At 46.1% G+C, this 14,216-nt stretch overlaps 2 non-coding genes across 2 annotated transcripts; one reads left to right on the top strand and one right to left on the bottom strand.

Annotated features, from left to right (window-relative positions):
• The first annotated feature begins 7,615 nt into the window (after positions 1-7,615).
• On the top strand, positions 7,616-7,687 carry trnaa-ugc (transfer RNA alanine (anticodon UGC)). The gene has a single exon. It is a non-coding gene; the product is annotated as a tRNA-Ala (tRNA).
• Positions 7,688-13,314: 5,627 nt separating this feature from the next.
• trnat-cgu (transfer RNA threonine (anticodon CGU)) lies at positions 13,315-13,388 on the bottom strand. Its single transcript has one exon. It is a non-coding gene; the product is annotated as a tRNA-Thr (tRNA).
• Positions 13,389-14,216: the final 828 nt, after the last annotated feature.

Below are 14,216 nucleotides of genomic sequence, written 5' to 3'. Positions count from 1 at the left end.
ATGAAATGCCTATAAATTTCCGCTCCTCCTATTGGTCCGGAACTCTCCTTAATAGCCAGGCGGGATTAATGGTGAGACTGGCGGTCCCGAGGTGCATTTGGAAAATAAACATTAATTGAACCCTTCAGTTGCAACATTTAATAAAACGAAATTAATAAAAGTCACTGAAAATTTTTTTTCTGGAGTTCACCAAATTCGGGGTGGAGGGGGGGGGGCTTCTATGCTGTGTGTTTGTGCCGGTTTTAATGGCTCGAAGCGCTGGGGTTTCAGTTTATTTTATTATCCTTGGTCCAAACGCGCTCTCCCTGCTTCCAATGTCTTTGCTTTTCGGCCGGACAGTAAAATCATCAATGGAGGCTGCATCACCCAGCATGCAGCGCGGTTCAGATTGTGCCCTATCTGAATCAGTGGAGCCCATTACGCAGGCGCAGTAGTGACTCATTATCGGTCAGTGTGTCCTGAGCATGCGCGGCCAGTCGAGGCTGCGGGAGGAGCGCGTTCGGTGCAGGTCAGAGGATCGGAGCAAGAGGATCAATAAACCCCGGGGCCCGGGTCCGGGCTCAGGCCCAGGCTCAGGCTTTACAAACCCCGAGTGCGGCCCCAGACCCGAATATAAAACAGTGAACATTATCCCCCCCTCACTACCCGCCGGGAAATGAAGGGGAAATGGGGATCGGTCAGGGAGCGTCTGTAAATGAAGGAGAAATGGTGATCGGTCAGGGAGCGTCTGTAAATGAAGGAGAAATGGTGATCGGTCAGGGAGCGTCTGTAAATGAAGGGGAAATGGTGATCGGTCAGGGAGCGTCTGTAAATGAAGGAGAAATGGTGATCGGTCAGGGAGCGTCTGTAAATGAAGGAGAAATGGTGATCAGTCAGGGAGCGTCTGTAAATGAAGGAGAAATGGTGATCAGTCAGGGAGCGTCTGTAAATGAAGGGAAATGGTGATCGGTCAGGGAGCGTCTGTAAATGAAGGAGAAATGGTGATCGGTCAGGGAGCATCTGTAAATGAAGGAGAAATGGTGATCAGTCAGGGAGCATCTGTAATTAAAGGAGAAATGGAGATCGGTCAGGGAGTGTGGAAATGAAGGAGAAATGGTGATCGGTCAGGGAGCGTCTGTAAATGAAGGAGAAATGTTGATCGGTCAGGGAGCATTTGTAAATGAAGGAGAAATGGTGATCTGTCAGGGAGCGTCTGCAATTGAAGGAGAAATAGTGATCAGTCAGGGAGCATCTGTAAATGAAGGAGGAATGGTGATCAGTCAGGGAGCATCTGTAATTGAAGGAGAAATGGCAATCGGTCAGGGAGCGTCTGTAATTGAAGGAGAAATGGAGATCGGTCAGGGAGTGTCTGTAATTGAAGAACTGGTGATCGGTCAGGGAGCGTCTGTAAATGACGGAGAAATGTGATTGGTCAGGGAGCATCTGTAAATGAAGGAGAAATGGTGATCTGTCAGGGAGCGTCTGCAATTGAAGGAGAAATAGTGATCAGTCAGGGAGCATCTGTAAATGAAGGAGAAATGGTGAACAGTCAGGGAGCATCTGTAATTGAAGGAGAAATGGCGATCGGTCAGGGAACGTCTGTAATTGAAGGAGAAATGGAGATCGGTCAGGGAGTGTCTGTAATTGAAGAACTGGTGATCGGTCAGGGAGCGTCTGTAAATGACGGAGAAATGTGATTGGTCAGGGAGCATCTGTAAATGAAGGAGATATGTGATTGGTCAGGGAGCGTCTACAAATGAAGCAGAAATAATGATCAGTCAGGGAACGTCTTTAAATGAAGGAGAAACGGTAATCGGTCAGGGAATGTCTGTAAATTAAGGAGAAATGGTGATCAGTCAGGAAACTTCTGTAAATGAAGGAGAAATGATGATCGGTCAGTGATCGTCTGTAAATGAAGGAGAAATGGTGATCTCTATATCTTTATTCATCCGAGCTCGAGCTTTGGATGCTGTTCCTTTCCTCCTCGTGGGAATCTGTCTACTCTGCACCCAAACCAACTCCTCCTTGAAGGCCTCCCACTGTTCAATTACTCTTCTGCCTGACAATTTTTGATTCCAATCCACACAGAAAAGATCCCTTTTTAACTCACTGGAATTAGCCCTCCTCCAGTTAAGAATTTTCACATTTGACTGTCCCCTGTCCTTTTCCATAAATATTCTAAACCGAATGAGATTATGATCACTGCTGCCCCACTGAAACATGCTCCACCTGCCCCACTTCATTCTCCACACCGAGCGCACTGCTGTACTCACACTCTCTCTCTCACACTCACTCCCTCACGTTCACTCTTTCATACTCACTCACATTCACACACATTCACTCTCACATTCACTATCTCACACTCTCTCACACTCACTCACATTCACTCTCTCACTCACTCACATTCACTCTCACATTCACTCTCACATTCACTCACACACTCACTCACACTCACTCTCTCACATTCACACTCTCACTCTCACTCTCACATTCACTCACACTCTCTCTCTCACACTCATTCACTCTCTCACATTCACTCTCTCACATTCACTCTCTCACATTCACTCTCTCACACTTTCTCTCTCACTCACTCTCTCACCCTTTCACTCATGGTTTCGGGCCACTGAAAGATGATGCGATGAGTTTGGATTTCAGCACAGGGAGGAGGGAGAGTGTGTGGGACGGGGATTTACAGCTTTGAGGCACAAGAGAGGAAAGAAGGTTTTGTAGAAACTAGAATTGTCTGTTCTGAATTTCTACCCTGTACTTACAGTGATGACTTTTATAAACTCCTTTATAGGGTATTAGAAGGGGAGGATTTGCAGAGGGAAACTCAAACCAAACAGCATGCCAAGATCTGACAGAGTCACTCGATTCATCAGGACCTGAATATCATCGGCCCTTGAATGTGGAAGGAGAAATGTTTGTCTGTTCTATCTGTGGGAGAAGATTTCAAACATCAGTGTGAGTGGGAAAGCACCGAGACACACACACCCGAGTGAGAGTGTTCCAGTGCACTGACTGTGGAAAGAGCTTTAACCAGTTACACAGCCTGAAAAAACATCACACCATTCACAGCGGGGAGAAACCGTCCACGTGTTCTGTGTGTGGACGAGGCTTCAACTGATCGTCCAACCTGGAGAGACACAAGGACACCCGGACCATGGAGAAACCGTGGAAATGTGGAGACTGTGGGAAGGGATTCAATTACCCGTCCAGGCTGGAAATTCATCGACGCCGTCACACTGGGGAGAGGCCGTTCTCCTGCTCCGTGTGTAAGAAGAGATTCACTCGATCATGCCACCTGCTGAAACACCAGCGAGTTCACACTGGGGAGAGGCCGTTCACCTGCTCCGTGTGTAAGAAGAGATTCACTCATTCATCCACCCTGCTGAAACATCAACTTGTTCACACTGATGAGAGACCGTTTAAATGTTCTGACTGTGAGAGGAGCTTTAAAAGCAAAATTAATCTGCTGACACACCAACGCACTCACACTGGGGAGAGGCCGTTCTCCTGCTCTGTGTGTAAGAAGAGATTCACTCGGCCATCCCACCTGCTGATACACCAGCGAGTTCACACTGGGGAGAGGCCGTTCTCCTGCTCCGTGCGTGGGAAGAGATTCACTCATTCTTCCACCCTGCTGAGACACCAGCGAGTTCACTCCGATGAGAGACCTTTTAAATGTTCTGACTGTGAGAGGAGGTTTAAAAGCAAAAGGAATCTGCTGACACACCAACGCACTCACACTGGGGAGAGGCCGTTCACCTGCTCCGTGTGAGGGAAGGGATTCACTATTTCATCCAAACTGCTGACACACCAACTTGTTCACACTGGGGAGAGACCTTTTTAATGTTCTGACTGCACGAAGAGCTCTAAATGCAGATACAAATTGTGAAGACATCGACACACTCCCGTCAGGGAGAGGCCGTTCACCTGCTCCCTGTGTAAGAAGAGATTTACTCGGTCATCCCATCTGCTGAGACACCAGCGAGTTCACTCTGATAAGAGACCTCTGAAATGTTCTGACTGTGAGAAGGGCTTTAAAACAAATGATCTGAAACACCAACACACTGACACTGGGGAGAGACTGTTCACCTGCTCCGTGTGTGGGAAAGGATTCACTAATTCATCCCACCTTCTGAGACATCAACGTGTTCACACTATTGAGTGACCTTTTAATGCAGTAACTTTGAGAAGAGCTTTAAAAGCAGAAATGAACTGCTGACACATCAACTCACGCACATTGTGGAGAGACTGTTCACCTGCTCCGTGTGTGGGAAGGGATTCACTCAGTCATCACATGTGCTGAGACACCAGCGAGTTCACAAGTGACTGCAGGGGTTGGATTCTGCAGTTAATCATATCCAGGACTGAACTACGGTGTTTAGAGTCAGGAAGAACAACGTGTAAGGATTAACCCATCAACAGATAGAATTTAGTATAATTATAATCAATAGTAGAAGTAGAACAAAATGTATTGTGAATCTATGTATCTATAAATGTAAACTGTACTGTGTATTAATATAGAATGAACCATGTAACGTGTATTCAATAAGAAAGTGCTGGTGGGCCGAGAAGGATGCATGATGGTTATTATAGTCAAGTTTGCAGTTAAAACTCAAAGGATACTGACAACAGTAAAGTGGGAATTAACAGACCTAAGGGAGGAATGTGCTGTAATAGCATAATGTCTAAAAGACAAGTAGATAAAGGGACTGAAGGTTCATTAAATCAAGGAGTCACTCAGGCTCAGGCCTCTCTATCTCGAGCCTCCACAAGCCAGTGAGCAGAAGTCTGTTCATACAAACGGTTCTGTGAAGGCTCACAATGATAACTCTAAATAAGGTTCTGTTAAGTCTGTAACAAGAAGGCACGGATGGTACCAGGAGTTATGCTTGGAATGTAACTTCTGAAGGTTGAAAGACATGAATAATGGTCAGGCTGAGAGATGTGGATGTGAGAGTGAACTGCTCATAAACTGAAAAAGGGAATAAGAAGAGACCTCAAAAGCTGAGGAAGGCGCACAAGATTCTGGCAAGGAAGAAGAGAACTTTTCAGTCAACAGAGAGGGAGAGAGAGAGACCGCACCGTAGTCACTTGGAGGGATAGAGAGAGAGAGAGAGACCGCACTGTAGTCACTTGGAGGGATAGAGAGAGAGAGAGAGACCGCACCGTAGTCACTTGGAGGGATAGAGAGAGAGAGAGAGACCGCACCGTAGTCACTTGGAGGGATAGAGAGAGAGAGAGAGAGACCGCACCGTAGTCACTTGGAGGGACAGAGAGAGAGACCGCACCGTAGTCACTTGGAGGGATAGAGAGAGAGAGAGAGACCGCACCGTAGTCACTTGGAGGGATAGAGAGAGAGAGAGAGAGAGACCGCACCGTAGTCACTTGGAGGGACAGAGAGAGAGAGAGAGAGACCGCACCGTAGTCACTTGGAGGGATAGAGAGAGAGAGAGAGAGAGAGACCGCACCGTAGTCACTTGGAGGGACAGAGAGAGAGAGAGACCGCACTGTAGTCACTCGGAGGGAGAGAGAGAGAGAGACCGCACCGTAGTCACTTGGAGGGATAGAGAGAGAGAGAGACCGCACCGTAGTCACTTGGAGGGATAGAGAGAGAGAGAGAGACTGCACTGTAGTCACTTGGAGGGATAGAGAGAGAGAGAGAGAGAGACCGCACCGTAGTCACTTGGAGGGATAGAGAGAGAGAGAGAGAGAGAGACCGCACCGTAGTTACTTGGAGGGGTAGAGAGAGAGAGAGAGAGACCGCACCGTAGTCACTTGGAGGGAGAGAGAGAGAGAGACCGCACCGTAGTTACTTGGAGGGGTAGAGAGAGAGAGAGAGAGACCGCACCGTAGTCACTTGGAGGGATAGAGAGAGAGAGAGAGAGACCGCACCGTAGTCACTTGGAGGGATAGAGAGAGAGAGAGAGAGACCGCACCGTAGTCACTTGGAGGGATAGAGAGAGAGAGAGAGACCGCACCGTAGTCACTTGGAGGGATAGAGAGAGAGAGAGAGACCGCACCGTAGTCACTTGGAGGGACAGAGAGAGAGAGAGAGAGAGACCGCACCGTAATCACTTGGAGGGACAGAGAGAGAGAGAGAGAGACCGCACCGTAGTCACTTGGAGGGATAGAGAGAGAGAGAGAGAGAGACCGCACCGTAGTCACTTGGAGGGACAGAGAGAGAGAGAGAGAGAGACCGCATCGTAATCACTTGGAGGGATAGAGAGAGAGAGAGAGAGAGACCGCACCGTAGTCACTTGGAGGGACAGAGAGAGAGAGAGAGAGACCGCACCGTAGTCACTTGGAGGGATAGAGAGAGAGAGAGAGAGAGACCGCACCGTAGTCACTTGGAGGGACACTCCCGAGGTTTCAAGGAACACTCACTATTTCTCTTTGTTAAGTATCACCTTTTTGCTCTAATTGTGATGTGATTAATAAATCGGTTTTGCCTTTAACCGTAATACCAGTACCAGTGGTGATCTTGTTGTTGTCAGGAACCAGTCCTTAGATTGGATTAGATTATAATCCTGAAAATAGTGGTTCAAATCCTACAATTGGCGACCACGAAGGGACTATTTCTGACAACAGCTAAAACCTGGTGGGGGATAGTTACATAATATAAATTGATTATTTCTCCAGTAAAATGCAGTGAGTGGAGGATAGTTACATAATATAAATTGATTATTTCTCCAGTAAAATGCAGTGAGTGGGGGATAGTTACATAATATAAATTGATTATTTCCCCATTAAAATGCAGTGAGTGGGGGACAGTTACATAATATAAATTGATTATTTCTCCAGTAAAATGCAGTGAGTGGGGGATAGTTACATAATATAAATTGATTATTTCTCCAGTAAAATGCAGTGAGTGGGGGATAGTTACATAATATAAATTGATCATTTCTCCAGTAAAATGCAATGAGTGGGGGATAGTTACATAATATAAATTGATTATTTCTCCAGTAAAATGCAGTGAGCGGAGTGCACACCCACCACGGGTGGCCTCATAAAATGGGGACAATCAGTTCTTCTTTCCTTGGTTAGAGTTTTATGCAATCTGGGGATTTAGTTCAGTGGTCGAGCGCATGTTTCGCATGTGTTGAGGTCCTGGGTTCAACTCCCAGCATCTTCCTAATTAATTTCCCACCAGAATTATCCACGGAAAGTTGAATGACGCTTTTTGAGCTCAGCGAGTTCCAACTTCTGAGGCTCCACAAGCATTAAATTGTCCCGGAGCGGGACTTCATCTCTCGGTCCCCTCAACAGCTCAACTCAAAGCAGCCGCCGACTGAGGGGAATGTGTGACGGTGCAATATCGAGCGAGCAGTCCCAGCTCTTGTTCCTGTTTGACGCTCTGTCATTCCTCCATCTCACTTTATGATTCAGAGGTTGGATTTCAGCCTTGTCACTGACCATTAGCGATTGGGTTTTTTTATTTCCGCAGACTTTTTTTTGGAAAGTTCAAAGTAAAGAGGAGCAGAAACCCCGTGAACTGAAGCAGAGGTTGAACATTGTGAACACGCGGGACCGCTGGGCATCTCGATGTCCTGGACAGTCGGAGCAGAAAGCTCACGGCTTCACTTCTAAAGTGTCTGCTTGTTTATTTCTCAGGTTCCTTTTGATCCGTGGGAATGTCGCTCAGTGGAAGAGCGCATGCTTTGCATGTATGAGGTCCCGGGTTCAATCCCCGGCATCTCCAAACAAGTTACATTTCCAGTTTTGGATTCAACTGTGAGAATATCATCTGAGACTCGCCTCACATTTACACACAAGGAGAGACAAGAGTTTCTTCACCTCGCGAAAAACCGAACGCTCCGCACAGAATATAATTCAATGGGAGAGCGCCCACGACGTTTGAATGGCTCCCATCTCATGGTTGAACAGCTTGCCCAGTGATCGATTATTTCCAGTTTCACAGATTGGGGGGAAGCAGCGGACCGGCGTTCCGACCACAAAGAGGGAAGAATAGTCTGGATGTTGGGAGCTTCTTCTTTTCCCAGAGAGTACTGAGCATCTGGAATGTATTCCCGGCTGGTGTGGTGGGCGCTGACTCTCCGCCTTTTTTCTGTTTTTTTTCTGGTTTGTAACCGCTCCCAGGAGATTCCATGTTCCCGGTGGGTGGGGCTGGTGGTGTGTGTTGGAAGTGTCCAGTCACGATGCTCCAGGCATGTGGGGCAGGATTGATGAACCAGCTGGTCTTTTCCTGCCCGTCATGTCCGTCTGTAACCCCAGATCGTCAAGGTGTTTTTAGTGAAGTGATCTTTAAACACAAAACCCTCACCTGGGGCAAGTCCTGCGTCCGTCTATAGTGAAATGAGACTCAATGCTGTCTGGGCCTCACCTTGTCCTCCTCCTTTTACATTATTATATTGTCCGCACACAGTGATATGTTTGGTTAAGATGAAAATACAAATTATCCGCTCTGGGCTCCTCCAGTCTCTCTGTGTTTCTCTCTCCTCCTAACCTGACTGTCAGATAATAGTAACTGGTGTCCTCTCCATCCCGTTCTCAGCACCCAGACACGACTAGTTACTGAATAAATTCAACACTCACAGACAGTCCAGTGTCAGACAGTTACAGACGGTTTCTCTCCACCTTTCCGAACAGGACTGGCGAATGATGAATGCCCCGTCAGACCGGCTGATATAGAGTAAAAGGGACAGTGACCGTCTCACCAATAGCACCGGAGGTCTGTTCACAGACACAGAATCAGTCTTTCCCTTTCTATCAGTGTGTCTGTATTACGCTGAGTAACAGTATCCCGCCTCCTTGTACAGCACTAGGGAGAGAGAAAGACAGGCAGACAGAGAGAGAGACACACAGACAAACAGACACAGTATCAGTCTCACACTTCCCATCAGTGTGTCCGTTTCACACTCAGTAACAATATTCCACCTTCATGTACAGCGCTAGAGAGAGATAAAAACAGACAGGTATAGTATCAGAATTACACTTCCTATCGGTGTCTCTGTATCACTCTCAGTAACAGTATCCCACCTTCATAATCTGTACAAAAGAGAGAGAGAGAAACTGACCTGCAATGTCCCGTTTTCACCCAGTAACAAATTGGAAAATATTCCATTCCAATTTCTATTCCAAGGTGGAGTGACAGAAGATGCAGTCTCATCTCTCACTGATATTATTTCAGAGACAGACACATTATTAATCCCACTCTCAGGGACAGTGTCACACATTTAACCCTCTCTTGCATGTTGTCCCCTCTGCAATCTTGCAGCTCAGGGCCGTTCTGTATTACTCTCAGTGACCGAGAGTTTCACTCCGATTGAAATAAACTGGGACTGTTGCTGCCTGATATTAATCCTACACGGTCCCAGCAAATACACCGACTCCCACTTTCCTCCCCCGTTTCTCCAGGATTGGTTTGAGGAATCCTCCCTCCAGTTTCGGAGTCAAACGTTACTTTATCAGTAAGGGAGCCAAGAATGAACAGAACCCATTGGCTCATTCCACAGCCGCTCACTTTATCTCTGAAAGACTCTTTCCCATCAAAAGAGCCCGAGAGAAACAGCAGGGATGGAAACCTCGAGTTTAATAGTTGGAGATTGTAAAGTCAGTCTGGATTCCAGCGTTGGGCACTGGTGGAATCCCATCTGTTTCCCATTCTGGTGCCTGTTCCTGCACTGCCTGTGGAGCCCATTCCCTCTGACCTTTCCCCCAGACCCACTTCCTTTGCTCAGACAGGCGGGAATGGAGAGATCACGGCCCCCGGGGGAAGGGAGCAAAGAGCAGCCTCGTTACAGCAGCTCATCGCTCCGGGACCGTGTCCGCAGATGGGCTCAGAGATCGGCATTGAGTCCGGGGGAAGGGCAGGGGGAGTCCGGGGGCTGTTTGTAAGAGGCGGAGTGGATCAGGAACTGGTCCCGGAACATGGAGTGAGAGGGGGGGGAAGGGAGAGGTCATTCTCGGGCTGTGTGTGGACGGGTGTGTCCAGGGGAAGGGAGAGAGAATGGGAAGAACCTGCTATTAAAACCATTGCTGCTTTCTCTCCCCAAACCAGGAGTGAATGGTCCTGGTTTAGTTCCAGTCTCACCCTGTTTATTGTTATTGGACAGTGAAGAGTGGAAACAGAGCCGGACAGTAAGGATGTGGGGAGTTATACAAAGAGCATCTATTGCAGGCATCAGGTGAGAAGTGTGAAGGACACAATTTAAACAGCGGCTGTTTGGTTTCGGTTGAACGGTTAGTCCGATGGGAGAGGGGATTAGAAACCTGACCTGGACAAAGGTCCCTGCCCCATCGGGTAGTCCCATTCATGGATCAGTGCAGGGGTTGGGTTGTGTCTGGATGTCACTAAATTGTTGTAAAACAGCCCAACACACCTGGTGTGCAGAAGCTGAGTGCTGCAGTGGAGTCAGACACTGACACTGTTTGTATCACTGGTTTTCATTTGTGGATATTCAAAATGATCATTAGAGATATTAAACTGATCACTTTTCCATTTTCAACCTCACCGTTTCTTGAGTTACAAGAGATAATTTTCTTTCCACAGGCGAATCCTTGAATGATCCAGAATGAATGTGATGTTTCCTCCACCCGAGGCACAAGGAGGAGTGCAGCCAGCTCCTTCTCACACACAGGAGGTACATTATCACCCACAGAGCACAGAGACACAGACAGGTCATCAGTTCCACAGTCTCAGACAGCAGAAGTAGTCAGTCCCACACTGATCCCAAGTTCCAGAGACACACTTTCAATCCAACATTCAAACAGAGCGGGTGAGGCAGACACTGTTCCATTTGCCCCGAACTCTGTCCCGCTGACAGGTAGATACAAAAATCCCAGTCCAAAATCACACTCTCAGATTGAAAGGCACTGTGTCAATCTCACAACAGGGCAACATAGCTACGAATTAAATACCAGAGAGAAATCACACATGGTATCTGATTGAAAGGGACAGAATGAATCCCAATAATGTACCTGAGATTCCAATTGAATACTATCCCAGAACTCTCTCACACATGACTTTAATACATGAAATATCCATTCAAAAAGTGAACCATTTGCTACAAATTGCAAACAAATCCAAACCTCACATACAGTATCGATTGAGAAATACTGAAATATAGTAAACCTGAGAAACAAATTAGATACCTGTTCAGAATGCACTCGTAGAATGAAATTTAAAGATAGAGTATCAATTCTATTAGTGCAGACTGAGATACACATTATATACCAGTCCAAAAATCTCATACAATATTAGACTGAAAGATACAGTATCAATTCCATTTCTACAGACTGATCTACACATTACAAACCAATTCAAAAATGTCACCTTATCAGTTTGAAAGATTCATTATCATCCACAATCGTACTCACAGAGATACAGATTTAATAGTGGTCCAAAAAGCACACAAATTATCTGATTAAAACCTCCAACATTAAATCCTAAAGTTCGTCCATATTTACAAATTAAATAAGGAGTAAAACTCTTCAAACATTAAGATATTAAAGCTGAAGTATTGAACGCAATAATGTAATCTGAGAGAATAATTATGTACAGATACAGAATGAAACTCACATTCAGATACAGTACCAAAGACACACAGACACAGAATGAATCCAACACTCTCATCAAGTACCAGGGACTGATAGGTACAGTATGAATCCCACACTAACATGCAGTATGAGTAACTGCATATTTAGGATGAATTCAACTCCCACATACAGTACTGGGGACTGTATATAAAGAATGAGTCCCACACTCACATGGAGAAACAGAGACTGACAGATACCGAAAGAATCCCACACTAACACACAGTATGAGAGACTGCCGATAAAGAATGAATCACAAACTCTCACACACACTGCTGACAAGACAGGGAATGAATCTCACACTCACACACAGTATCAGTGAGTGACAGACACAGAATGAATCCCACACTCACACACAGTACCAGAGACTGAGAGATACAGAATGAATCCCACTAAACTATCAGGGAATCAGCACAGACCAGGGATCAGGGCCTTTACCCAGTAAACTATCAGAGAGTCAGCACAGACCAGGGATCAGGGCCTTTACCCAGTAAACCATCAGAGAGTCAGCACAGACCAGGGATCAGGGCCTTTACCCAGTAAACTATCAGAGAATCAGCACAGACCAGTGATCAGGGCCTTTCACCTGTCGGAGAGAACATTGTATCACAGATCGCTTGTGATAAACCGACACATTCTGATTTACAGCCGTGCAGAACAGACGTTTGTAGCTGCGATGGCCGAGTGGTTAAGGCTTTGGACTCGGAATCTCCTGGGGATTTCCTGCATACGTTCGAATCCTCCTCGCAGTGATACTTCTTAAAGTTATGTTTACTGCTCAAATAACGATGAACTGGAGTTGACGAACCGCATTCCCTCTCTCAGAGAGACTCTCCAGCGCGGCTCATGCTTTTAATTCGGAGCCCAATGGTCTCTTGCAAAATTGCGAGACACGTGAAGGAATCTCTCCCAAGCTCCATCTTAAATTCTGCCCGTTCGCAGAACTTGACATTGATCCTATTTCTTCCTATACTTTGATCCCACCTTGTCTCTGTCTCTTGACTCTCTGTGTTTTTCCCTCATGGACTTCTCAGGCTTCGTTGAACGGCCACGGATGATCGAACCTGGAACACCGGCATTGAAGGGTAAAGATGGAAAGACTGAGACGGGGGGAGTGGCGAGAGGGTGGATTTGGAATTCCTGAGCGACCGCACTGCGCATTTTCCAGATCTGCTTGGAGCACCAATCCCTTCAATTCATCACTTACAGGGACAATTCGATTCGCGGTTTCTTTTCCCTGAGCTTGGCGAGATCTTAAAAATTGAAAGCGACCAATATCAAAGCGAACCTCGTCACCGACATGATCACAGATACAGAGCGGCCACACTCTGCTTCAGTGAGGGGAAAACCCAGAGCGGTTTCAAGGTTGAATGTAATTGGAAGCAAAGCTCGTTCAATGAAAGTGCAGGTCATTGAGGTGCCTTTAAAGTCCTGATTGTTTGAACTGAATTTCTTTCAAAAGCGCTTGAGATTCAGGTGGAGTGATTTGGGGACTCCTTTTCACTCTTCGCAAAACTTTGAACCGCAGATCAAGATCAAAAGTCCAGGGCTAAATTAGGGTTTCTCCAGGGTATGAACCTCGAATCGAGAATTATACCCCGACCTCAACGAGCCCAGAAACAAGAACGTGTCACGGACACATTCTATGAGAGGGCTGTCTGTGTGATGAAAAGGCATTTTTGAAAAGACCTCCTGATCAGTTCCGTGTTGGATCCTGAACAAAACACAGCACTGTGTGCTTCTCAAATTCACTAAACACCACGAATTACACAAAGGCACCGCTGGGAGTTGAACACAGGATCTCCTGTTTACGAGACAGGTGCTTTAACCAACTAAGTCACGGTGCCAATTCATGGTACTGTTTCCCACCTCCTCTCATTAATATCTATCAGCTACACGTCACATTCTGTTGTGGGCTCAGACTGTTTGATCTTTGTCCATTTCGCTTGCCCGTTTCCCTGTGAATCCCAATACTGACTGCCTTTCAAGCTGTGTTTATCTTTCTGTGTCCATCAGTGCTTTGATACACGAATGAATATGTGTGCTTGTGTTTGTTTGTTACTTTAAATAAATTAGGGATGGACAATTCTCGCTCTGACACTGAAGAACTAATTGAACAAATTTCACAGTGAAGAGTTGTTTATTGTGGTGCTGAAACTAAAAAAAATCGTAAAAGGTGCAAAGAGGGAAAACGAGAAAAACTTGTGAGTGAAATTAAGGACAACTTTTAAGGTTTTTACACGTATATTAAGAGAAAGAAGGGTGACTAAGAGTAACGTGGGCCCCTTAAAGACAGATGGAGGTGATATTGTAATTGAAAATCAGGAAATGGCAGACTTGCTAAATACTCACAGAAAAGCATGAGGATAATAAACCAGAGACACGAGGAAAACTGAAAATAAATCAAGGGGATTCAGTGTAAGTAAAATAATGGTAATGGAGAAAATAATCAGACTAAAGATAGACAAATCTCCAGGACCTGATGGTGACCATCCCAGGGGACGAAGGGGAATAGGTGAGGAAATTGTACATGCTTTAGTCATGATCGTTCAAAACTCTCTTGATTCAGGAATTGTTCCATGGATTGAAAAAATTCAAATATCATTCCATTATATAGGAAGGGTAGGAGAGATAAAACAGGAAATTATAGACCTATTAGTCTGACGTCTGTTGTG

Source organism: Heptranchias perlo, unplaced genomic scaffold (genome assembly GCF_035084215.1).
Source record: "Heptranchias perlo isolate sHepPer1 unplaced genomic scaffold, sHepPer1.hap1 HAP1_SCAFFOLD_700, whole genome shotgun sequence".
In the NCBI taxonomy this organism is placed as follows: Eukaryota; Metazoa; Chordata; class Chondrichthyes; order Hexanchiformes; family Hexanchidae; genus Heptranchias; species Heptranchias perlo.
Note: the sequence above shows the minus strand (reverse complement) of the source record. Positions and strands in the feature narration are given on the sequence as shown.